Genomic DNA, 27656 nt, shown 5'->3' with positions numbered 1-27656 from the left:
AAGAGAAAGAAAGAAAGAAAGGAAAGAAAGAAAGAAAGAAAGAAAGAAAGAAAGAAAGAAAGAAAGAAAGAAAGAAAGAAAGAAAGAAAGGAAGGAAGGAAGGAGGGAAGGAAGGAACGGGAACAAGAAGAGAAAGAAGAAGAAAAAGGAGGACAAGGAGGAGGAGGAAAACAAAAAGCAGCTGCAGCCACAACCCTATTTTACTTTGTTTTTCAGGGAAGGCTCCCAAGACCATTGTAAGCACTCAGTATAATGACCATTACTTTTTGTTTTGGAACTATTAACCAATTGCTGCTCTCAGAATAAAAATAATCTCTCATAAAATGGTGCCTCAAAGTAGCTCTTTGTCATGCCCAGATCCTTCATTCTCTCAAAGTTTAACTCAAAAGTAAATAATTTTAGTTGGGTCTGGGGTGCTAGCAGTCTTCACTGGGTATGTTGTGACATCCGGATAATTTCCAAATGAAAATAAAAATTGCTAAGTTTGCTTTATTTTATGAGACCTCAAATATACTACCCTCTTAGTAATAAGAAAAATAAACTTATATTTATTAACTTCAAAAATAACATTTTAAATATTTTCCTTTATAAAATTCATCATGTTCTCTTTCCAAATTTTCTCTCATTGGAGAATTAAAAAATTGAAAGAAGGCTACAAGTCACTTAGCTGCTGCCATTCATTTTCCTATTCCTAAAAAGTGGTAATGAGTAATAGTAGATAAATGATATTAACCAACGACCGGGTGTAGTGGCCTGTAATCCCAGCACGTTGGGAGGCTGAGACAGGTGGATCACCTGAGGTCAGGAGTTTGAGACCAGCATGGCCAAAATGGTGAAACCCTGTCTCTACTGAAAATGCAAAAAATTAGCCAGGCATGGTGGTGGGTGTCTGTAATCCCAGCTACTTGGGAGGCTGAGGCAGGAAAATCACTTGAACCTGGGAGACAGAGGTTGCAGTGAGCCGAGATCCTGCCATTGTACTCCAGGCTGGGTGACAGAGTGAGACTCCATCTTAAAAAATAAAAAGATATTAACTAACTTAGGGAATTGACTAAAAGCCAGACTAGGTTTTTTTGTATGAATGATCTCATTTAATTTCCCATCAATTGTATTCTGTAGGTATTGCTAATTTTGGTTTTTAGATTAGAAAAAAAAGCTCTTACTTAGAGGACTTACAGAATTTGTTTAAGGCTCAGCACTGCTGCTATTTTGGCTAAGTAATTTTGTGTTGTGGGGATTGTCCTGTGCATTGTAAGAAGTTTAACAGGATCTCTAGCCCACTAGATGCCAGTGGCAGTCTGCCTCAGTTGTGACAATCAAGAATGTCTTTAGACATTTTCAAATGTCTCCTGTGCAGCAAAATCAAGCCCCAGTGGTGAACCATTGGTTCTAAGTCACGCTCCTGGTTAGTGATAGTGGCAGGAACCCAAGCCTCTTCCATCTTTCTTCACAGCTGTGATATTACTCCAAATATATTTTATATCTTATCTTCCCCATTTCACTCCTGGTATAATTGACTTAAACATTCTTCTTTTTTTTTTTTTCTTTTGAGACAGGGTCTCACTCTGTCACCCAGGCTGGAGTGCAGTGGTGGCACAGTCACAGCTCACTGCAGCCTTGACCTCCAGGCTCAAGTGATCCTCCCATCTCAGCCTCCTGAGTAGCTGTGACCCCAGGTGTGCAACTACACACCAGGCTAGTTTTTATTATTATTATTATTATTTTTATTATTTGTAGAGATGAGTCTCCCAGTGTTGCCCAGGCTGGTTTCAAACTCCTGGGCTTAAGTGATCAAGATGGTTAAAAATGCCCTGGGAGAAATAAAAGCACATGTGTTACCACTAATGTCATTAGTGTAATAAGTTTTAAGTATAATATAACAATTAACCCCAACTATATTTAGCCTACTAATAATTACTGGGGTTCCATGACCTTTGGATTCCAGTGGCCACTCTCAGTTTTCCAGGCAAAGCTATGGCCAAGGAAACAATTTTATTAACACTTCTGAAATGAGTCATCATCTTCTGTATTGTGTACCAATCTACTAGTATTGGTTCTCCCCATAGAACTTTGTTTCATCCTCAAGAGCTAGACATTTGCAATTCTATCAAGGAGGTGATCATAAAGGAAGCCTAGTGCATTATGCGCTTACTAGAGTCAGAGTGCAGGGCATTACATAAGTTATCTCAATTAATCTGCATGCAGAGTATTATTTGCATTTTGCAGATGAGCACACTGAAATTTGCTAAGTACTACTGAAGTTCAGAAGTTAGAAAAATGGCAACACTGACATTTTTGACCAAACCTATACTGTTTCAATTTTCATCACATTAATAGACCTCAAGGATATTTTCTCTGACAAGAGCCTTAAAACTTATAGATACTGTAAAGATTGTTCTACTATCCTCAACTTTGATCACACCTGAGAAGTTGCTACAAATACAGATGAAAGTCTCTGGGAGTAGGGTATAGCGACTCCCTTAACAAAACCTTCAGTGATTCCGAGGTATGCTTAATATCGAGAATCATTGGTTTCCCAAAAAACTTCCTCCACTTTGAGAGGCTGAGACCTCCCTCAATCTCAGTCAGTAATGTGAGCACCTGTGTTCATTTTGAATAAGGGCCAAGTGTTTTCTTCATTTTTTATGTCAAATGTAAGAAGGTCTTCTTGCTTCTAACCTGACTTTGGAGAATATTTTTAAGAATTTCTCCAACTTTCCTATTTCTTCTTTTTTAAAAGTAATATTTTTATTTGAGATATAACTTACAGGACATACAATTTACCCACTTAAGGTGTACAGCACGATGGTTTTTAGGCTATTCACAGAATTGTACAATAATCACCTTTAGTACATTTCTGTCACCTGCGAAGAAATCTCATAATTACTGGCACTCACTCACTTGTTCATTGTACTTGTAGGTTCTCTTCTGATGTCTTACACCTCTTTCTATATTTCTTCATATTGCTAGGCTTGATTCGTACAAGACTCTTACCTGACAGAGGCTGAAGAGAATGGTGTGGTAAGACCAATAATTCTAACTCTGATATTGTTTTTGACACATTTAGTACTTGTATTGAAATTATAGACAACTGTGGTGACTAGTTGTTTCCTTTACAAGTTTTTTTACATTGTTTAGATTCATCATATGAATAACACTGTCAAGCTTGTTTCACTCTAGTTGACTACCTTCCTCAAACTACATTGAAGTTTCCAAAAAAGGGTCTCTTCACACCATTTCATTTTCCCTTTTCATAGTCAATTAGTACTGGCTGCCAATGTTGGGCATGGCAGAAGAGTTGGAGCACTGCCCTTTAGAAAACGCCTTGATGAGATATTGCCATAGAAGCATATGTCATCAAAGTTAACTGAGGCGTCTGTATTTAGGCAAAAGCACAGGCTCAAAGATATGAAAATTGTTTAGCCATACATATCTTTATGATGGCCTTTTAGCAACTGGGTAATGAAAAGGAAATAAACAATAAAACCTGGAAATATTTGAGATTAGAAAATTAATCTGGCAGAGTCCACAAAGTCAGTATTCATAGGCTAATTCCATCTTTATCATACATTTCAAACCAGCTTTCCTAATCATTCATCACAGACCATCTAGAAAGTTCTTTGACAGGTCAGAAGTGTGGCCTTCCTTTCAAAATAATTTAGGGTCTTACCTCCCTCATGCGGGCTACTTGGAAAGCCCCAATAGACCAATAAACACTTCTTTCTGCACAATGCCCTGCCATAATCTATACCACAAAAACATGTCTATTAGTGACTCATCTCTACCATGCTATTTTCTCCATGGCACAATAAAAGTAGTTAATTAGATCACACTAGAATGCCTATCAGTAAACTGCAGAAGTAGAAATGGGCTTCTTTAAAGCTATGGAGCAAATAAAAGGCGCCTTGTGAAATTCTTCTGAAATGAACATTTAAGTACTGGGAAGAAACTTACCTGCATTCATCCCTTTTATCTGCACACCCATCCCTGCTGCTTTATTTTTTAAGTCACCCAGACCTTGTCTTTTCAGTAATGTCATAATCAGCAGGCTGAAAGGAAGGTTGCTGATAATTGTTCTTTATGTTGCTCTTTGTTTAGTATCTGATTCAATACATCTGTGTAGACACCATTTCATCACCTTCTTAGTAACAGAGGTGAAAAAAATCAATGGCAATCAGATTACCTTGTTAACAGAAAGGCTACAGGGTCAGTGTGTTAAGTTCACAGTGCATCACCTTTCATTTAAAACATTTCACTTTTTTTATTATTTATCTTTATTATTATTTATAGCACCAAGCCCAGAGCGTTTCCTAACACAGAGTGTGGCCTTGCATTTGTCTTCGGCAGAGCCAAGCATTTCTGCCACATCACAGATAGGTCGGGGACCTTTGATGCAGGCCGGATTAAAAGCCTGTAGACAGCCCACCGCTGCCATTTCTCACAAAGTGCTTTGGACCAGTCCCGAAGGACACTGGTTGTGAGGCCCATTTTGTGATCTGAGTTGTCATATGATATCGTATCTATTGTCCTGTTTGTTATTTACTGTTGGTCCTTATTAAGATCACTGTTATTATCCATAGCAGCAATGTGCCTTGAGCTATGTAAGAGGTATTATAATGTGTCCAAACAACAAAAGCTCTCAACAGGGAACTTCCAGATAAAAGACATGGCATAGGACTGCACAGGCCAAAACAATGGGGACGGATGCAGGATAGTCATACACAGAGGGTTAGGGTGATTACTGCAGGAGGAAGTGCTTTGAAGAACAGGTGGATATGGGGAGGTTTTTGAAAGTGGAGAAGGATGTTATGTTATTGCAAACATGTTATTGTTTGAGCTTAGTGGATAATTCAACAACATTTAAAAAAATACAAAAGCATGATTGGACCTAAAACTCCAAGATGAAATGAAAGACACAGAAGGCACGTAGGAGAGACAATGGTTTCATTGCAGTTGGTTTGAAGACCAAATAGTGAGGGCTTGACCAGTGCTTATCCTTGATTGTAATGCATGGGTCAAATGTCAGCTGGCCTCTGCTCAATTAGTGGCCCCGCCGTGTCTGTGTGGGATTCTCGAGCTTGAGCTCCTGCCTCTGCATCGGTGGGGAACTGTAGGGCCCTCAGGAGACCCCTAGGAACAGAAATGTTAGCTTAGTTTCTGGAGATGAGGCCCTGGAGCTTGGTATAAGTGAGATAACTTTTCTGGACTATGTTTTGGAAACAGGAATCAAACTTAGATGATGACCTGAGATCATGATAAATATTCAGATTTCATACTAAATCCAGCGGGCCATGCTCACCGCAGCCCCAGAGTGGCTGCCAGGTAGATGCACCGGTTGCTTTCAGAGACCCATGAAATTTAGAAACTTCATTCCACTGATACTTCATAACATTCTTGACAAAGTATGTACTAGGATTTCCTCTTCAAACACAGAAACTGGAAAGCCTAATTATGGAAGTTCTAAGAGGCAGAATAAGGAATTGAACTCAGGCTCATTTGATTGAGAAGCTCTGTTTGTTGCCACAAATTGTTGGTTCTTAGAGTGTGGTCCCCGGACTGACAGCATTGGCATACCCTGGGATCTTGTTAGAAATGCAAAATCTTGTATGGAAGGCTTTGCACAAGTACGTAAAAATGGCTGGACTCATCTTTTCTGGGATCTATACTCTCCCCAGCAAGCTTTCTAGGTCATCACCCATCTACTGAATCAGAACCCTTGGGCATGGGGTTTAACAATCTGTGCTTTCTTAAGACTCTCAGCTTATTCTGGTACACAGTCATTTATACACATTATCAGGCCGGCACTGCTTGTCCTATAGTCTTCAGAATCACTCTGGAATCTTGGTGTTTCAGCTAGCAGAACAGCACAGAGTGGAAGATCTGGAAAGGTCTCAAAACCAGGACTACTGTCTCCTCTCCAATGCCACTAAGACAAAGTCAGAACAATTTGAGTTCCTTAGGAGATGACATTTTGATGTCATTCATGTAAGCATAATTATTCATGATAAGATGCAACATCATAAAGACATATGCAGATTAGGTTAAATGGGAGAACAGTCTAAATAGATAACCAATGATATTTATCTCAGAGCAATAAAAAAAAACTCTTTGTTTTCCCAGAGAGCTATTGCTGCATTTTCAAATTTCAAAGTGACTTTTGTACACTAAATTCCAAATTTCTTACAGAATTCTTAATTAACATTTTTATATTTTAAAAATAAGTCATGCAACCATTGATTAGGACTCTTCAAAATTATCAAATGTTACAAGGATACAAGGATGAGCAGTCCTGGGTTAGATCTTGGTCTAGGGAAGAACAGAACAACCACTTTGTACTACTTTTATTAATTCGCAAATTGTCTTTGGCCTCTTCAGGACAAATCCTTGAGCTCTTCTGATACAATCACAGTCATCTTTGATAATTTCCTTGCTTTCCACTAAACCATTTTTTTGGTTTTATTTTGTTTTCTTGGCACATATAACTCTTTCTTTTTCTTCTCTATCTTTGCTACTTATTGTGATTTAGCTTTTAATAATGGTTTGAATTTTAATTTGAAGAAGATTATGCTGTAAAACATCTGGACTGTAAGTAAACAAACATATATATATATATATATATATATATATGCATACATTATAAACCAACAACTCTGTTTAGGTATCATTTTGGCAGCACATATCTAAAATGTTTGTAGAATATTTTTACCCTTTGGCAAAGCACATATATTTCTGAGGGTCTATCCTGAAGAAATACCCATGAATTTGGAAAGAAGTTGTGTGTGAAACATGACATTATGATTTTCAAGAACAAAATAATGATAAAAACAAAAACTAAAGCCTACAGTCCTAAACTTAGCAAAATGACATGAATTAACTGAGCATCATACAACCGTTTAAATATGTAATTATGAAAATACTTTAACATCTTGTAAAAGTACTTTCATATAATTAAATGTGAAAAAAGCACACTATGAAATTGTCGATACACTGTGATTGCAATTATAAAATACATATGCCTATGATAAGAAAATACCAGATACTAAACACAAATGAATAATAAGTGTGTTGGTAGGTTAATTGTATAATGAACAATTTTTCTTGATTTCTCTTACAATTTCTGTAATTCTGTTATATTAATTTTATAATTTTAATCATATTATTTAAACCATTACAATTGACTCTAGTATCAGATTGGATAGTTGAAATGTATCAATCATCTTTTTATTATATTTCATTATTGTTTATAATCTGTGAATATTATCTGGATTAAAGAGAGATTTTAAAAAAGAACACTCCAAGCTCTTTTAGAGGCACCTGGCTGCTCTTCCAGGTTTTCTCGGTATCTTGTGGCAGTTTCTTCCACAGTGTCGCTCCTTCTGTGCAGCTCAGACACTAAATGATACTAACACTGCCTGTAACGTGTGCCTTGCTTTGACTCCATATGTGCAGGAAGAATTTGGGAAAGCTGCCACTACTAATGGTTTCAGGTTCTGTTTAGTTGTCCTAATAGAACTGCATAGTGGAGACTGAATAAAATGGAACACTGCTATACTTTCCACTGAGCATTATGAAACATATACAGGTAGACATATATACATAGATAAGATGCAAAACTCATTGATACACTCAATGTTTATATACAGATCATAATTCTAGGCAACCAAATCTATGTATCAAATCAAGATAGCACTAATCATCTATACTCAATCAACTATATAAATCTTAACACTTAAGTCCCGTGTATCTTGTACTTTGCATCTCAAATGTGGGTTGAACTAAATGTTAATAAAAGTAAAACCAGTAAATCTTGGAAATCTGCAGCTGGTGCTGTCCAGTCAAGTGTCTCTAATTGCATCTACTGGTATGATAGAAAAATAATGAGTTAATAGCAGGAAGATAAGAGAGTGAAGCTCATTTGGCTACACATGTACAAAGTTGCTAGCCTTTATCAACTCAACTTGTCTATTCTTTTCATGTTAAAAAAAAAGAGTATAAAGCCTTGCTTATTTTGCATTTTCACTTGAGAGCATAGTGGAAAATTTAAAAAGTCACTTTTCTTTTCTTTCTTTTTTTTTTTTTTTTTTTTTTGAGACGGAGTCTCGCTCTGTTGCCAGGCTGGAGTGCAGTGGGGCGATCTCGGCTCACTGCAACCTCCTTTTCCTAGGTTCAAGCAATTCTCCTGCCTCAGCCTCCCGAGTAGCTGGGACTACAGGTGCATGCCACCACACCCAGTTAATTTTTGTATTTTTAGTAGAGACAAGGTTTCACCATGTTGGCCAGGATGGTCTTGATCTCTTGACCTTGTGATCCGCCTGCCTTGGCCTCCCAAAGAACAAGTCACTTTTCTTATTGAATTCAAGAATATAGAACTTTATCTACACTGCTCTTTTCCCCATTACTGCCATTTTCTCCATTACATTATTAAGGGTTTACACCCATCTTCATGTACTTGTTATAACTGCTTTCATTGGTTGAGCAAAATGACAAAATCTCACCAGAAATTTTATTTGTGCTGCCACAGTTAAACCTTATTTATTCTTTCTGTCTATAACTGCAGGCTTCATATATACTTCAGTCAGTTAACTTATCACCTTGTGCTGAAACAATCTACAGATTTACCTCTCTATTACTTTGCTTTTTAAGTTCCTTAAAGTTGAGGATCTTTTTTTTTCCTGCCTGGGGTGTACAATTTCAGGATTCAGCATGGTTTTCAGATGATCTTAAGCACTTGTAGAATATTTGTGCAAAGTCTTTTGAGAAGACAGTTAATCAAGTTGATTGGAATAAGAAATGTTGGGTATAAATTAAAGATTGAAAAAGATGAGAGAAGACCTTAAGTGATGCTTAAATTCGCCAGCCTTTATCCCAAAGTTTATTTATCCCAATGTTTATTGAGGAGGAAATGAACCATGTTTTAGGAAGATTTGTCAGAGGGAAAGCAGTGTAAGTTCTGAAGGAGAAAGAAGCTAGGAGACTTCCGTAAGTTAACAGGGCCTCAACCACAACTGTGAATGAGTGAATAAAAATTCAAGGGGCAATGGATGAGAACTTACCAAAGATATGTCAAAATACTACTGTAGTATTGTCTCTGTCTTTAAATACCAGTCACTTCTTTTCAGATGCTGTGATAGATTCCAAGGGCTAAGCCTATCTTGTTAACTTTGTTGCACTAGATCTTGTCTAAGTTCTAGAAGTTCTGATGGTCTAACTCATCAGGAGCTAGATATAAATGGGTTTATTCTTTAGTAAACAGTACTGCTTAAGCAAGAATCTCCTATCAGCAATATGGATGCCCCTCTCAGCCATATTTATTAGACTAGTGTGATATTGCCAAATGAGGTCATTTTGATGAAATAAATTGGAAGTGCACTTTAGAATTTTTTAACTAAAAAAATTATCTCAAAACAAAAATTCATCAACATCTGACACCTTCTTTAAATCTACTTAAGAAGTGTATTTTTAAAAATTTATTTAGGGAAAAAATTTGTTAAATCCCAAAGGAAGAAAAAAAAATGGTTAAATCACAAGAGACAAGAGGCAAATGATTGATTACATTCAACAAGGTTTTCATTTTTTTTCATTGATGTGTGTTTAAGCATCTTTCAGATTTAACTGAATTTCAGGTTGAATATATGTAACTACTAGGAACCTCTTCACCACAGAATCCCATGGCTGGAGTCATTTTAATTAATTAAGGGTTACAGACGCTAGTAACGAGTTTAGGCTGTGGAATGAAATAATTTCCTGAAGCGGCAAGTTTCTCCTGTGTTTTCGCTTCCTTCATCTGGATTAGGGCAGGCAGAAATGGAATCTTGTCAATAGATTTTCAAAAGCCTTAACCCTAGGATGACTTCAAACCTAAATCTAATGACTTGTATAGAAAAGTAAGGAAAAATAAGTATTAATAACTAATATCATAAGTAAAAAATATTCACTAGCACTTTGGGAGGCTGAGGCGGGTGGATCATGAGGTCAGGAGTTCAAGATCAGACTGGCCAACATGGTGAAACCCCGTCTCTACTAAAAAATACAAAAATTTCCTGGGCATGGTGGCTCATGCTTGTAATCCCAGCTACTTGGGAGACTGAGGTAGGAGAATTGCTTGAACCAGGACGCAGGAAGTGGAGGCTGCAGTGAGCTGAGATTTCATCACTGCACTCCAGCCTGGGCTACAGAGCAAGACTCCATCTCAAAAAAAAAAAAAAAAAAAATCACATAGAAGCAAAAGTAATTCACTCCCAGTTGGGAGGTTCTTTCAAGTTTTTGAAATATGGCTAAGAAAAGGAATCAGTACAAATTTTTCCACCTCTACAAAGCTTATAGAATATTGAAGAAAATCCTGTTTCTTGTTGGATTCTTCTTAACACCTAATGTAAAATAATTTAAGGACAAAATAAGAAAAAATTTCTCCAAATAATTTATCTCTCTCTCTCCATGTATATACATATATACACACATATATATACATACACACATATATATGTTTGTATGTGTCTTTGTGTGTAGATCTATTTAATCTCTTTGAAAAGTCCAGTACTATACTAATTAAAATCAAGAATAGTAAGAATACTATGACCCTGTCCTCAAGCAGTTTATAATCTTGATATTTACTTATGTACACAAAAAACACTTAAATAAAGCAACAATGTATAGATTAGAAGGAAGGAGATAAGAAAGAGATGAAATTGACTAAAATTATGTGATGCTTACTTAGTGGCAGATTCTGTGCTAGAAAATTTTAACTAAAAATTATTTTTAATTACAAAATAAAAATAATTTTCTTACATTTTCTAAAATTCAGAAAACACATATGACAATAAAGGAAATACAAATCTATAAATTCACTCTCTGAAGTTAAACATCAGCGTACATTAACATTGAACATGTGGCAGTTCGTTCAGAATTTCCTATGCCAGTGGGGGCATACCACTACATACTAATTACATCACGTAACAATTGAAGGGAATTTTTGCTTCACAAATCATGAATACTTTTCCATGTCATTAAATTTTTTTCTTTAATATCATTTTAAATCTCAAAAATATCATCCTTTATGGATATGCCATTATTTATTTACCTAATCTACTAGGTACTCTTCTTAAGTTGTCTCCTTTAATTCCAGCAATTTCTACTTTAAAAGTAACTTTCCCACCTTATGCATCTAGGTAGTTATGACAGTAGTGACAAAAAATTAATATTATGTTTGATTCTAAAGCTCCTTGTTTGATTCTAAGTTCCTAGAAAATGGTATTATATGCTAGCCATCCTCTAGACTAGTGCAATGCACATAGTAGAATCAGTAGTATTGATGGGTGATCACCTAACTTCAAATTGAGTACAAACATATTTATGTTAGTTTGTATGCACACAGGGAATAACGGAGGAGGGAACTGCCTTAACTGATGTATTAACTTGCCAGTTTTGTAAGTAGTAAGAAAAGTGGAGAATTACAGTTAGACAAGTAAGAAATAATTTTATTCTGGCTGGGTACAGTGGTTCACACCTGTAATCCCAGCACTTTGAGAGGCTGAGGTGGGCAGATTACAAGGTCAAGAGATGGAGACCATCCTGGCCAACAGGGTGAAATCCCATCTCTACTAAAAATACAGAATTAACTGGATGTGGTGGTGCACTCCTGTAGTCCCAGCTACTCAGGAGGCTGAGGCAGGAGAATCACCTGAACCTGGAAGGTGGTGGTTGCAGTGAGCTGAGATTACACCTGGGTGACAAAGTGAGATCCGTCTCAAAAAAAAAAAAAAAAAATTATTCTATAAGTTAAAGAGACACATGGCCAAGCAAAAAGTAAATTGGTTTGAACATATGGAAATTAAAGACAAACTATTGTATTAGATGGGATTTTGTAAAAGAAAGCGATGACATAATGAAAGCCAAGGAAAGAAAACAAATGGGGTAATAAAAGAAATATTATTTATTAGGAGTTATGTTATTGTTATTAGTTACGCTAGAAGGAACGTAAGAGAGAATAACAGGAAACAGATTTACCTTCTTGCTTGGAAGAGAAACCCAGAAAAGTCAGACAAAATATGCAAAAACAATGGTTTTTATGATGTCGAATGCTAGATAATGAAGTACAGTAATTAGTAAGAGACAAGTAACAAAGAAGATGAGTCTTGTGACTGCCTCAGTTTACTTTCTTGAGAGAGTTCCTTGGCTGTGTCACAGTGGCCATAAGACAGGCAGACCATGGCCAGCTTCCTGAGCTGAGACAGAGATGAACATCAAGAGAAAGTAATTTGGCAAGAGCCATAGAGTATAGAACTGAAGCAATAGGGAATGGCAGAGATCTGCAGAGGACTCTTCTTCAGTGCCTGTGTGAGAGGAAGCCACTCAAAGCCAGGAAAGAAACTGCCAAAAAGGGCCAGAAGAAACAGTACCCAGTGTTTGAATAGGATTGAGAAGAGTCTCTGTCCCTTATTGCCAGGTTGGAGATTTTATTGTTGGGTAGAGTATTTAAAAGGGGCATTAGTGGGGAATAATTGGCTCTAGAAACTGCTCTGGCCTTGCCTGTCAAATATTAAAAACGAGACACACACACACACACACACACACACACACACACACACAGATTTCTGAGTAACTTAACTGCATCCTAAAAGAGAGCTCAAGAATATTCATAGTGACAAAAAATGACTCAATACGCAACAAGGTAAAATTCATAATGTCTGGCATCTAATAAAAAATTACCAGGAAGGCAAAGAAGCAGAAAAACATAAACTATCATCATGAGAAAAATCAATCAATTAAAACCAGCCCAGAAGTAACACAGATTAGAACTGGCAGACATAGACATTAAAACAATTATACTGCATTCCATATGTTCAGATGGTAAGTAGAAACATGGAGATGTAAAAATGAACCAAATCTAAATTCCAAGGAACAATTTTACAATGTCTAAGATAAAATATACACTGGGCGGGTATATTAGTCAGTGCAGTCTACTATAACAAACTGCCAGAGACTGGGATACTTAAACAACAAACATTTGTTTCGCACAGTTCTAGAGACTGAGACTCTGAGACATAGGAGCCAGAAGATTTGGTACCTGGTGAAGGATCTCTCTGGTTTGCAGACATCTGTCATCTTGCTGTGTCCTGGTGTGGAGGAGAGAGGGAGCTAACCCTCTGGTCTTTTCTTATAAGGGCACTAATCCCATCATGAGGACTCTACCTTTGTGACTTGAGACCTAATTACCTCCCAAAGGCCCTACCTCTAGATACCATCACATTGGGTTCGAAAGAACACATTGAACTTATGGTTTCAACCATACAAACTTGAGGGGGAAGAAAAATATTCAGTCCACAGCAGTAGGATTGAAAGCAGATTAGATATGATAGAGAAAGCAATTAATGGATTTTAAGACATAGCAATAGAAACATTCCAGAATTAATTTACAGGGGGAAGCACTAGTGTTGATCAGGGGATAGAAAAGGCATAGACCACAGCCTTATAATATATTCTGCAGGAAAGGCAGGGCTTGACAGAGTAAACAGTTTAAGATTGGCTAGTTGGAATAATTCCAACAGGCTTTGTGGAACAGGGGTCGCCCCAGGTTGTCTGCTACATGGCCCTGGGTTGATAAAGGGTAGAGGAAATATTGGCTTGATGTGTGAGAGTTAGATCAAGGAGGTGGTTGTGGTATTGTTCTGGATTGTGTAGTTTGTATATGAAAGGTAGGCTCACTGGCAAGTTGTTTTCCTTCTCTAGGAATCTGCTGATCCTAGGAGGGACATTCCCTCCCCACCCAGCAAGGACTCCTAAGGATGTCAAAACAACATAAAACACAGAAAATTAAAAAAAAAAATGCATAATACAGTTGGTCCTCTGATATCTTGACAACAGATTAAGGAAACTTTGGGGTGATGATTAAGGAGACATTTAGAAAGTAAGACATTTGTTGCTTTAAACAGCATAGAAAATGTTTTATCATTAAAACAGAAAGAAAGAATATAAGTAGAAGTACAAAGAGTCCTTGTCGTCCCTCCCATTGCTAAGTTTCCCATTTTTACAGCATTAACCAGGAAGATAGAGCTGAAATTTTGGGGAGTCTCTAACAATATTTTGATGGAGTTGTAAAACGTATTGGAAATATGCTAAGATCAAGGTGCCACGTCCATCAGTTATGATATTGGAGGGTATGAACTCCTAAGTTAATAAAGATTAGGGTTATTTTTGCATAATCAAAGGGAATGAATGGTAATGGCTGGTGATGCAAGGCTGTTTGCAGTGAGTAGTGTAGTCGGAAAAGGCACTACTCCTCTCCTGAAGGGTCGAGAATTGACTGATATAAGGTAAACGCATAAAATGGATTAGTATTGAGCAACAAAAAAAATAAACTATTGACCCATGCGAAAACATGGCTGAATCTCAAAGTAACTGTACTGAGTGAACAGAGAAAGAGCATGCACATTGAATGATTTTATTTATATAAATTTCTGGGAAATTCACATTAACTGGTACGACAGAAAGCAAATTAGTGATTGCTTGAGGGTTGGGGATAGGCAGGGGGTGGGTGGCAGGGAGAAAGCTCAAAGGAGGGCAAATAAACCTTGGTGGTGGTGGATAGATGTACTATCTTGATTGTGGTGATGATTTCATAGGTGTATATGTGTGCCAAAATGTATCAAAATGTGCACCTTCAATTTAGTAAAGCAGTTTTTAAAATAGCAATTTAGGAGAGATACATGGAACAACTATTGTATTGTTGGCATCGTAAAATCCAAAGCCTGAAAATCACACCCCTCAATAAAAAAGAATGGAGAGAATATCACTTAAATATTTTTAAAGTCAAGAAGAAAATGTGTTGCTTTTGATAGATAGGTATGTAGATGGAATGACTAGTGGCAAGTGATAGATGAAGAGATGATAGGCAGATGATAGAGATAGATAGAGATTGACAGATTGATTGATAGAGACAGATGATAGGTGACAGACTGATAGAGATAGACAGATTATAACTGATAGATGAACAGATGATAGATAAATGATAGATGGAGACAGATACAGATAAGATAGATAGATAGACAAATAGATTGATAGGAATAGACAGATTGGTAGATTGACAGGGATAGACAGATAGACAGATTGATAGGGATAGATAGATAGATAAGCAGGAAACTGCATAGTTAAAACAAATGAGATGTCCTTCTACTCAGCTATTTAGCTATCACAATAAACTACATAATGTAGGAGGATCCTCATTTTACAGAGTGGGAAAAGTCAGGTAGAGGGGGTCAATGCCTGAGGCTGTAAGGGTCCAGGAAGTGAATGTCTGAGCCCCTTTGCATTATGTCTCCTGTCTGTGATACAGCGAGAAAGGGCTGGAGGGCTGAGAAGGAATCCCTCCTCTCCCATCCCTTATGACAGAGCTTTGTCACTCTCAGAAGACACTTAACAGCAGACTCATATTTCTCATTTAACCCCTGTAAGACTTTAACCATGGGTACCCAGGATCATAACATGAATTTGTTGAAAGTTCAGAATGTTCTCAGCATATGATACAGCAACTCTGCAGGGAGATTTTAGTTCATTTTGTGGCACTTCTGCTGCTCTAACAAGATATACAATAGCACTGAACTATTCATCGGATGATTTCCAGGAACAAAGCACTTTGCGGATCTATTAGGAAGCCACAGGGTCAATGCCTAATGCTTCTTCTGCACTCAGGATTTGAACTTTACAGTTTTCCATTCTGGCCAGGCTCTAAGGGAAATAATAAGGCTTTTAGTTTGGGAAAGAAGTATGAAGAAACAGTTATAAAATTTCATAATGGGAGATAGCGTTTCCCTTATTAAGTCCCCAAAACTTTTACCACCGAACATCACTCTTGGCTTCGAAGAGCAAGACTAAAATAATTATTTGGTGGTTCTTTTTTAAAGTGAAAGATTAAACCAAGTGAAAAAAGTTGTAGAGCAGAAGGAAAGCCTCCAATAATTTACAGTGTGTAACACTAATGTCTCCCTAGGAAAAGAAAAAGCAAAAGTTTCAGTTAATTGTGTTAGTTTGGTGTGTCTGAATAGTTAACTAACTAAAAAAATTACCTGACTATTCAAGAATTTTTGTTTCTTAGTTTTTCTACTTGTGCCTGCCCCAAACCAATGAGACCCTGGGCCCTTATGCAAGGCTAAAGTAATAGAGAAAGGGGGAGTCTAATATGAAATTCTGAAGGATTTGTGTGTGCAACAATAAAGAATTCATATGCTATATATATTTTTTTCTTTCTTTCTTTTCCTTCTTTCTTTCTTTTCTTTCTTTCTCTTTCCTTCTCGTTCTCTTTCTTTCTTTCTTCTTTCTTTCTTTTCTCTCTCTCTTTCTTTCCTTCTTTTCCTTCCTTCCTTCCCTTCTTTTTCCTTCCTTCTTTTCTTTTCTTTCTTTCTTTCTTCTTTTCTTTCTTTCTTTCTTCTTTTCTTTCCTTCTTTTGAGATGGAGACTCACTCTGTCATCCAAGCTGGAGTGCAGTGGCATGATCTCAGCTCACTGCAACCTCTGCCTCCTGGGTTCAAGCGATTCTCCTGCTTCAGCCTTCTGAGTAGCTGGGAATACAGGTGCATGTCACCACGCCCAGCTAATTTTTGTATTTTTAGTAGAAACGGGGTTTCACCATGTTGGTCAGGCTGGTCTCAAACTCCTGACCTCGTGATCTGCCCTCCTCGGTCTCCCAAAGTGTTGGGATTATACTCGAGAGCCATGACACCCTGCCTATATTTGATTTTTTACAAGTAGGATAGCACTTACATTATCAAGAAGGTGAAAATACCACAAATTTGACTCTGACATTCCTACTATTCTTAAATTATCAAGTTAAACGTCAGACAGAGAAAAATGTTACCATCCATTTATAAGAGAGTTTTGGAGACGTCTAATATTCTAAGAGTTGTATAGAGGTGGGGACCAGGAGGTTGTTTTCACATATAACTGGATTATGTACTCATCCAATTCACATTTTGATTAGTAAATCTTTCTACAGTAACTAAGGTCCTTTATTTTATCAATGGGGCATCATAGTCATTGTCCAACTCAGGTTGTAGCACCATGAGGAACTTTCTCAGGGATTCTGTGGTTATATCATGAAAATCTATAAATATATCCCATATATCCTTGATTCTAGTTTTTTTTAAAAAAGAGGAGGAGCTACCATTATCTATGATTTGTATCTAAAGCCTCTGGAATATTTATGTGTGCATTATCTCGTACTATTACTATAGTCTCTAGGGTTCAAAAACATGTACTTACTTATAAATGATTAAATTAATTAGGTAAGTTCTGTAATTTAGAATCTCATTTAATTTTCACAATAACTCCATGTGGTAAGTATTATTATTGCTTTTTTTAAATACAGATAAATCTGAGGCATTGACAAGATATGTAAATTTGTCAGGATTACAAAGCTAGTTGATGCTAGAATTATGGTGTGAATTCAGAAATTATGATTTTAATAGCCTGAATGTTTAATTACCACCCTGTGTTTCAGAGATAGTCATTCTCTAATGGTTTATGAGATTTACAGAAAGGTTGTACATTGATCCTATATATCATCATGAAAAAAACATTTATTGTAAATAATCAAACTGATTCAAGAATTTGTTCCAGCACTAAATGTATTAATTTGTATGCATGATTCTATCTTGGTTTTGAAAAAAATCTATACACATAATAAATTATTATTATTACCATGTGATTTTATTTAGAACTGTAATAACTATTAAAATATTTTTTTAAAAAATTAAAATAAATTTTAATTTATTTCTGATGAACACCGTAGAAGAGACTTTATGCCACTTTGACCTTCTACAGGCTTTAAATTTTAATCGAACTTTAAATAGAACAAATTTAAATATAACTCCATAGTTGAAACTAACAGACACACACAAAAAGAGGAAGTGTCATTGGATATAGTAATTGTGTTGATAAAGATGTTGCTATATCAATAAAAAAGACTATCTTTGTCTCTAAGTCTCACTTTTGCTTGTTACACAATGATATCCTACCACCTGCAGAATGCTAAAAACCAGCAATGCTGTGTCTGTGGTTCAACAGCTCCTAAAACTGTTTACTTGAAGTAACAATACTTTCCACTGTGCATTGTAAGTGAAGAACTGAAATTAATGTAGTACCATTGCATTTAATTGGAAGATTTAGTCAGGCAGGCAAGAAAATCCCCTAACCAGAAATAGCGACGTGTGGGCTAGCAGTGTTCTAGCCACTAGTAATTGCTTAATGGTACAGAGAATCGTGGTGAAAAGCCCATGAGTTATTCTTACTATTAGTGTAAACTGAATTCAAAGCTTTGGTTTGCTTGCTTGGGTATTATGTGCACTTATGAGATTAGATTAATAATAGCCCAAACGGGTTCTGTTATGGCAAGTATAATCTTACGTCTCGTGGCTTTAACCATATTATTTCAGCAAGTCCTAGGTCTTAAATGAGCCTCATTATTACAATCTAAGTGACTTTGAATGAATTCAATCTTATAACAGAAAAATGTCTAAACCTCCCCTTCTATGTCCCCCATTTTTCTATGGTTCTATAACACTACCCCCATATTCAGAACTTTGAGGTATCTTATAATCTATTCTTCACTGTAAACACCTTGACTCACTCAATTTTCAGTACGTTCACAGCTCTCTTCATTCATGTAGACTCTTTTCTATCTTTGTCCACAGGTACTTATTTGTGTTAAACCCAGTCATCTTTCTCGATGGAGACTAGAACCACAATGGTAGGCATCTGGGATGCCAGACCTGGGCTCTCTAGTTTCTTCAGTTACAATGGTCATATTTCTTTTCCTCAGATGGTTCAAGAGACTCACCCTGCCTTTTCCATCAAATTGTAACTCAATTTACCTGAATAAGCAGTTGACATAACTTTTGCCATTACATGCTTTCTTAATTTATTTCACCCTTTTCATTGATCCATATTTGTTAAGATCATCTTATAAGGGTTTGCAGCCCTAACACCTAGGAATACCATTAGATATTTCCTTCATGCCTCGTGCTTTAGGACCAATCCAGCCAATCACAGGTCCCACCTAGTGCTTGTTCACGCCTGTCACTGCCTTTTTATGCCTATGGTGTTCACTTCACTTCAAGCCCATGGCACTGTATGCCCATATAACTACTCATTTCTGGAATGGCCATGCAAACTCATCTCCCTTCTCCTATTTGCGTATGGAGAAGGGAGATGAGTTTGCCAGTCTAAACTGCCTTAAACAAACAAACAAACAAACAAAAATCCAACTAATGATTTAATACATACAGGCTTCAGAGCACTTTCTCACATTATTGTTATAATGCAGGTTTCCCCAACTAAATGTGTATTCAAGAGCTTAGAATGTCTCAAGTGGAGGAGGCTTGTTTGGTAAGCCAAAGATAGTGTATTGCCTATAACTGGGGGCTGGTGAGTGAATTGCCTCTTCCAGTTCCACCGTATGTCCACCTCCATCTCATAATTTCCCTTGTCAGAAAAGGTACAGCATCATTAGGATGACAATATATACATAAGGTGTCATTAAAGAGTCTAATTCACAGCTAAAAATATGTATGGGAAAAAATAAAGTTCAAAATGATTGCCCAACAACCATGAAGTGTTCAAATAAGTTATATTGCATCACTGAATCATATGTGTTATGTTTTCAAAGATAATTTATTGCCATAAAGAAATGCGCATGATACAATGTCCTAAAAATGATATAACTGTAGTAGTCCTATTAGCTCTGAGCCTTCACTGAATGCTTATTTACCTGTATTTCCTTTTTAAAATTTTCACTGCAAGAGCAAGATATAAAACTGTTCAAAATGAGAATGTTTTTACTTTACTGCATTTTTTCTAAATTTAGTAAAAGAACACTATATTAGTTTATTAGTCAGAAAATATTATTTCAAAAAGCTAAATATTAATTCTACTGCAAAAATGATGAAGCATTTCATTTATATCTTGTCATAGAAATCTTCTAAGTGCCCTTAAAGGATCATTAAACACACCTTTCTATTATCGCTTGTACGCTTCACTCAAATATATATAGCCATTACTAAAATGTGAGTTTCTTGGGGGAAGAGTCAAGTCTGTGTTTTAATACATTGCTAGACACAATAGGCCTTCACAGAACATCCATAGGCACAAAATTATCTCTGGTGATCCAGATAAGAAACGCCTGTTTTCTAAATTTTCTACAATCACATAGGTAGCAAGAAAAAAAGTATTTTAAAAGTAATTTTGATTGTTTCTAGTGAAAACTATCAAGAGGAAAACAGTCAAATATGGAAAATGTGCCTAGAAGTTGAGTCCTCTTATTCACAATGTGGATATTAATTTATAATATGAAAGAATACACATGCATATCTTAAAAACTGAGAACATCCGAAGTAAAAAGTAGTGTCCTTTTTTTTTAACAACCCCACCAGACTCTAAATGCAACTAGCATACATAATTTCTTATGATTTCTTCCAGAGGTCCTAAACATTCATGAATGTATTAAATTATGCAAAACACATGGAGATACAGATGTATTTGTTTATATTATTTAAAATAGTAGAAATAGATATATATGAAAACTTTGTGTACATATGAAAAATATGTGTATACATCTAAATATATACATACTTAATGAAAATATGTACACATCAGAAAAATAAATCCTGTTGTACTTGATTTTTTAATTTAACATATCTTGCAATCTTTCTTTTCAGAAAAGTGCATTATTGGGCATTTTATTTTCTTATTTAATGTATCTAGCAACCTTTCTATTCAGTGGACTTTATTATAAAGTAACACCCCTTTATTGACAGAACTTTGGTTGCTGATGAATTATTCTTAACACTTTTTAAAAATATATATATAATTTATACATGTGTGTTTTATACATATAAAGTTTATATGTGTATAACACACATGTATAAATTATATATGAAAGTTAAATATATGTATTTGTATGTATATGTGTACCTGCGTGTTTCTGTTTGTATAACTTACAGCACTTTTAGTAGAGTACTGTTTTTAAATATGGAAATGCATTAATAAATTGCTCCCCAGAAAGTTTATAGGAAGTGGCAGCCTGGCTCCACCCACTTCAGCACTGGAGAGAAACCAACCTTAGCATTTGTTTCATCAGAGAGATAAAAAACGGTAACCTGCTGTTATTTTAATTTGTAATTTAAAATATTCTGAGTAAAACTGAGCATCTAAATATATTTATTGGCCATTTGTATTTACTTCTTTGTAAATTGCTAGTTTTCTGTCTTCTTTATTGATTTGTTTGAGCTTTTATTAGTTAAAATAATAGCCCTTTGTGAAAAGATAAATTATTTTTCCCCTGGATTGACTCTCCTTAGACGTCTAAAAATTATAGTGTGTACTAGTTACCCAGAATATTTTTAATCACATATATCTAGCATTTTCTAGTATGTGAATTTTGTGTTTATTAGGCCGATCTACTCACCCCAAGATGATTTCTTTTTAAATGGTTTATTGATTGATTGGTGCATCTGGATTTTGGTTTTGTTAAGTTTTTCCATATAATTAATCCCTTTCCTCTCTCCCCTTCTATGTCCCTTCTAAGAGCCACACCTGAGGCGTGAATTTTCTGTAGCCTCAGGATTTGATGCAACCTCAGTGGCCAGAACTGATATCTGCCCTCTCCTCTTGTTAAATGTCTAATGTCAAGATTGGCTTCTCAGTGACATACCTGACTCTAGTAGGAGGTACAGCGTGGGCCCCTGGAAACTTATTTGTACCAGCGATAGCATGGATTGTTTACTTTCCTCTTCATTTTCACTTCTCATTAACTTAAGTGGCAAAAGACTTTTGGCTTCTCCCTTGGTGGTGCAAAAGGCTGGGGGGACCCACATGTGGGTCTCTCTACACTACATATCTCTCTGTCCCCCTTAGCTGATCCTGAGACTCTGCAGTGCCTCCCAGCTCAGAGCTTCCTACAGTATCTCCTGCCATCTTTACTTAATGATGTGGATGATTGGAAGCTTCTGGCCACCACCCTTTCCACAGTCTGAGTACTGCTGATGTCGTTTGGCCATTGCTTGTTTGTTTTCATTACTCTCTTGTAGCGATGGCAGGGGGTGGGAGTGGGAAGCATCTGAGATCTGGCTTTACTCCTCTATCTTAAATAACAGGAAGTTCAAACTATTGTAATCATTTTAAAATCATCCACTGCCATGGGAAAATGGCTAAAATAAATAGCCCACAGCAATCACTTCTATAAAGAAAATTGTGTCTCTTGAGAAAAGATACTAAAATCCAAGGAAATTTTCAAAAGGAAATTTCAATCAGTGTTATTAATTGGTCCATATTCAGATAGGACTATTTCTTATTCATATCTTTGGAAGTGCCAATCCTTATCAAATTCTTCAAAGAATACCTAAACCTGAAAGTATATAATATTAATTCTTTTTGTTCCTGCTTTCCATCACCACAGAATCTGGCAGAAATAACATAAAAAAGTTATAAACCAAGGATACTAACATAGCAATGTAATACATGAATTTTTTTCCCATGGCAATTCAACAGCTGTTCTATGGGTATCAAATATCTCTAGCATTAAACAATACAGGAAATTAATAATTTCAAGCACAACTTAGATCACTGCTTTACTTATGAGTTTTCAGGCCCAATTCAGATTTTAAGTGTATGTGAGCAGCTTTTAAATAAATGTTAAACAACTTTTAACATTTATCCTTTCCAACGCTCTCCTTTTCTTTCTCCTTTCCAAAGTCTGCTCTAGAAATAATTTGACAACATTAAATATGTAAGTATTATAATTTTTGTATTAAAGCCAGTTTCAAGTTTTTAATATAATTTTTGTATTAAAGTCAGATTCATTGGAAGTCTATTCTTTACCTATTTTTCAAAATTCTTGATGTCTCTTTCCATTTAGAACAGTTGCATTTTCACAAAGCTGTTTGATGTGGGTTTTTGTTTTTGTTTCTGTTTAACAGATAGATAAATCTGAGTTCAGTGTTTAGTTTCTGACTCTATATAAGCTTCATGTTTCTCACTTATACAAGGCCTGTGGAAGATGCCTTCCAGGACAAATTTTCTTCTGTACCTTCAAAGATGAAAGACTTCTACCAAAGGGATAAATTTTGCCTCAAGCTTTCAAAAATGTGATATCCAAGTTCATTACTTGTGCTGCATTCCAGTCAACTGGAGTCAAATCCATGGAAGAGAATCACCACCCAAGACCTTGTCTGCCATTTAGAAAATGACTTCCCAAACTACAGAAGGTTAATTTGGAGCCTACCTCTCCATACATGGATTTGTTTTTCTCTCTGAGGAGTCCAAGCCAGCGATAACCAGGGCACTATCTTGTCAGATGCTGATATTTCTGCTGTCAAAAAAACAAAAACAAAAATAAAAACGAATAACTTTTTTTCCTCCTCAACCTCCGATACAAGGTCCCAAACTACCGCCCTGGGCCTGTGGGTTCCTCGCAAGCTACCAGATTGTGCAATGTACTATCACAGACTGTCATATTAGAGGCCTGTTCCAGTCACATCCAATAAGTAATCTGGCATGAAGAAAAGTTAACTGAATTAGTGGCCAGTTGGGACACTTTGTGACCTACTCTTCGGGAACCAAGTCCTCTGAACTTTTCCATTCTGCTTTGCCTTCATACTTTAATAGGGATCGAATCTCCATTAACAATTGAACGGTGACAATAAGTGCCATCAGGAAAAGGAAATTCAATTTTCGTGGGGGATGACAGCCTTACCTTTTCGCGCTTAATTGGCCGTATTGTCTCCAAAAGTTAATTGGTTACTTAGTCCAGGTAGTTAGTAAAATGTTTAGCTGCGTCAAAAAGCTCAGGCTCCCACTGTTAATGGGGCATGAAATGGAATGTTTGATACTGCAAATAAAATCAGTGATATTCAAGGATGTTATGGTAGGTAATGCGTTGAAACTGCCATTTAATGGGTCCTGGAAGATTAGGGTAGTGTCAGCCGGAACCGCCCGGTCTCTTTTCTGACATTGTTAGTTGCCTCTTCATTTACTTAACGGCTGTCTGCACTGATTACATAGGCATAAAACTCCGTACAAAAAAACAACAGAGACACGCTCTATTAGCAGTCCAATTAGAACTATTTGCATATTACAGTTCATTTCTGCTTAAGTGAATCCCTAATACAACTTTAGGAAAAAAAATTCTATTGTGTCGTTTGAAAGAAAGAGAAAAGAAAAGGCTTAAAGGTGATCTCTCCTTCTTTCTTTTTCTCACTTCATTTTTTCATCTCTCTCTCTCTCTCTCTCTCTCTCTCCCTCATTTCAAATATTATTATATACTTTGAGCTCAAAAAGAGAAAATAACAACTCTGAACTTGAGATACTGTTGTTGAGATTTGTGAAGACTAGAGCATTCTTGTGACAATTCAGTCCTTCTGCAAAAATCCAGGCCAGTGTCACCCATTGCTGTTATGCTTCATTTAGAGGAGGTGTCTACTTTTGAGATGTGTTTATAGTTTGTTTTAGATCCACTTTACTTAGAATTTTCCAGCAAAGACAGTAATCTCTGTAACAATGTCCCTGGCAGGGCAGAGTCCTTTCTGTGGTGTCCCTTACCTACACAATTACAGAGAGCGGAAAATGTGGTTCTGTGTTGTCTCTGTTCCACCAAAGGTTCTGACTGTGGACACTGGGGGATTTTTAACTACACATAACATCAACACACGTGAAATCAATTTCTCTTCACGCAGGTAAGGATGGTGACAAGTGGGGTTAAAAGCAAAACTGGAGACCTCACTTTACCAGACTTTTATCTGATTTTCCAAATCTTAGTCCTTAGAAATGACATCATTTGATGGCTACTTATAAAGGTATTAGGAACACTTTATTTGCATTATTATTAATATTACTAATAATGATCATATAGAAATCGGAGGGCCTTTTACTGAAGTTGGAAAGGCACCTTTCCCTAGCATAGGCCTTGATAAATTATAATGAATTAAAAGCAGCATGCTTTCTTAAACTGACGCTTGAAGAACGTGGAGGGTGTTTTAAGACAGGAAGCACAGTTTGTCACGAATGTTTTTAAGATGCTCCATGGACACTCACATCATTCTCCAATCTCACTGAGTCCTGTGAGTTTATGGGAGACTGGGAGATTACAGAAATAATTATTAAATTGAAAAGGAGTGTGCTGGAAAGGAGAAATGGCTCAACTGCACTGAATCTCTGGTAGGTCCTGCAGGTGACGGGAAGAGGACAATGATGGCACATGGGGTGCCACTGAGAGTTTCAGTGGATGGTGGGGAGGAGGGTAGCCTGGACTGTAGGAGAATGAGGATGCCAGTGTAGGGAGTTTCAAAGCATTTGGCGTCTCATGGCAGTCACTATGGCCGACTGCAATGGTTATGGTGATGTCTTTTCAATCTAATGTTGAACAATTTATTTGGGATGCACATATAACTCCTTCAACTAAAAAAAAAAAAGTACAGAAAGCACACAACTGGAAACCACCCACTAAAACATCTGGGCTGGACAGCAGAAGAGTAAGGAGCATGAGAGGGAAAGGACTTTGTTATTTTGGGGATTATCATGATGTCATCACCTCATGTTGCTGGCAAGTTTCCCTTTAGACCAAGCCCTGGCTCCCGCCCCGAGCTTACAATCATGTCCTTGAATTTTCTCAGGCTCAAGAGCAATGAAAACCCTTATGCTTGATGAATGATCCTTTTGCCCTGAATGGACTCTAAGATGCGATATGCCAATAAGGATGCATTACAGCCATTTGATTGGTCCTCGGAGTAGTTACCTAAAACAGTTATGTGACATATTTGATGTTCACACACTTATACTAATACCAACAGAGTTTTTCCAACACTGGAATCACCCAATTCTCTTTTGTCCTCCAAACCTAATTTCACAGGTCAGCCCACCCTCCACGATTCTCTGAATTTGACAGTCGCTGGAAGAGTTCAGGTGTTGACCATGGCAAATAGAGGAATAGAGATGAGGGTTATTAAAAGTGACAAATAAACTATTCAAGAAACGTGAGCAATTCCTAACTGGCCCTTTTTCTTGATCATCTCTAAGCCATCATTTTAAGTGTAACAAGTATACAATTGTAAGAAAAAGCAGAGAGGAAAGACAGCAACAACAATAGCAGCCACCTAACTCCAAAGCAGTGTAAACAAACCAAACAAAAAAGCCTATCAGAGGGGAAGGCAAAATCCTCGATCTGTCATTTTCAATTCTTTTCACCACAGGAGCGGAGGCGCAGTGTGAAACGTGCTGGCTCTGCCTGCCATAGGTATTGTTTGGACGCTCCGGTGGGTCCTCTGCCCTGCCTCCTGCTTTCATCCAGCTCTCATTAACACCACCACCAGATGAGCACCGTCAGAGGCAGAGGCTGACACACCGGCCCATTGCCTGGGTGAAGCGGCCCTGCCAGGGGTGGCAAGGAGTGAGTGCCAGGGAGAGTGAGCCAGACGGCTCTGAGACATATATTTTTGCCCCTGAAAGCAGTCATTGCACCCCGCCAGGAAAACAGCTCTCTAGAAAAGCACTGCTTGCTAGTAAAATTGACTAAATCAGTAAACAGTGATTAAGGCTCTGGCTCTGTGACTGTTGTCACCACCTCAGACACATGGCTTCTCCTCCCTATACACAGGCACACACAGGAAAAAAAAAAAAAAAAAAAGAAAGAAAAGAAAAACCAAGCAATATAGCCAAAGTTGAGATCCAGAGGGAGTTGGCTGAACAGTTAAGAAGAAAGAACAATTCATGCTTCTTGAAGGGGAGATGCTGTTTTCCTGAAAAAGGAAATGAATATTTTTGGATATTCATTTCTCTCACTTTTTTTTGGACTTGCAATGAGAACTGCCTTTCTAAATAAAACATCAAGCAATGAATGTAAGCAGTAGGTTGTTCACTTCAACATCTACTCCTTATTTGTCTGATTCAGTAATGTGCAGAATATAATCTAAATCCCTTCAATAGGTGGGATAAACAGAAGCATAATGTCTTGATGTGTGCTGTTTAGCGAAACATGTCACTTCAACACATTGCTTTCTTGAGTCAGAAGACTAAATCTCACATGCACAAGTATACATACATATGTACCCTTCGATCTTCCTGTGTATGGACATAGACAGATTTCATATGTAAATATAATTATAGGAATTCATGGTTTTGATCTTTTAATAATGCTATAATCATTTAAAATATGTTGTACCTCTCACCAGTAAAATGTGTTTACATGGAGCACAGTCACTGTGCCTGTGCTTCGAACCCTGTAGAGAAGGCTGACTGGGGCTCTAGAATATAGGAGAATAATTCAAGAAGACCCTGACAACTTGGAGAAATGGTCAGAAACAAGGAGAATGAGGTCTTCTGAGTGCAGGGTCACACATCAGAGAAGGAAAAAAAATAATGAACTCCACATAGGGCTGGCAGCAACTCTTAGGCTGACCGTGAATCAGGAGTGTGGACTGTGTGGGCTAGCAGACTCCTGCGTGGCCACTGCATTCTGCCAGGCCATGGGACGAAACTGCATCTAGCCTTAGCCCACCCACCTCAATCCTGATTCAGAACAGCATGATTCAAAGTTAATGAAGAGGAGTCTGAGAAAGACATTTTAATCAAAAGGAAAACAGATAAACCCTCAAAGACTTAAAAAGTCTACTTTTTATTTA

At 36.9% G+C, this 27656-nt stretch overlaps 1 long non-coding RNA gene across 1 annotated transcript in view; it reads right to left on the bottom strand.

Moving 5' to 3' along the window:
• Positions 1-24207, bottom strand: part of LOC116533180 — a 61553-nt gene extending 37346 nt beyond the window's left edge. The window contains exon 1 of the long non-coding RNA XR_004261135.1: positions 23267-24207. This is a non-coding gene — a long non-coding RNA (uncharacterized LOC116533180). The remainder of the gene's footprint in view (positions 1-23266) is intronic.
• Between the last annotated feature and the right edge of the window lie 3449 nt (positions 24208-27656).

The sequence above is a fragment of the Sapajus apella genome, unplaced genomic scaffold (assembly GCF_009761245.1).
Source record: "Sapajus apella isolate SASKATOON/1434 unplaced genomic scaffold, GSC_monkey_1.0 scaffold80, whole genome shotgun sequence".
NCBI classification, from domain to species: Eukaryota; Metazoa; Chordata; class Mammalia; order Primates; family Cebidae; genus Sapajus; species Sapajus apella.
This window is presented reverse-complemented; position numbering and strand designations above follow the sequence as displayed.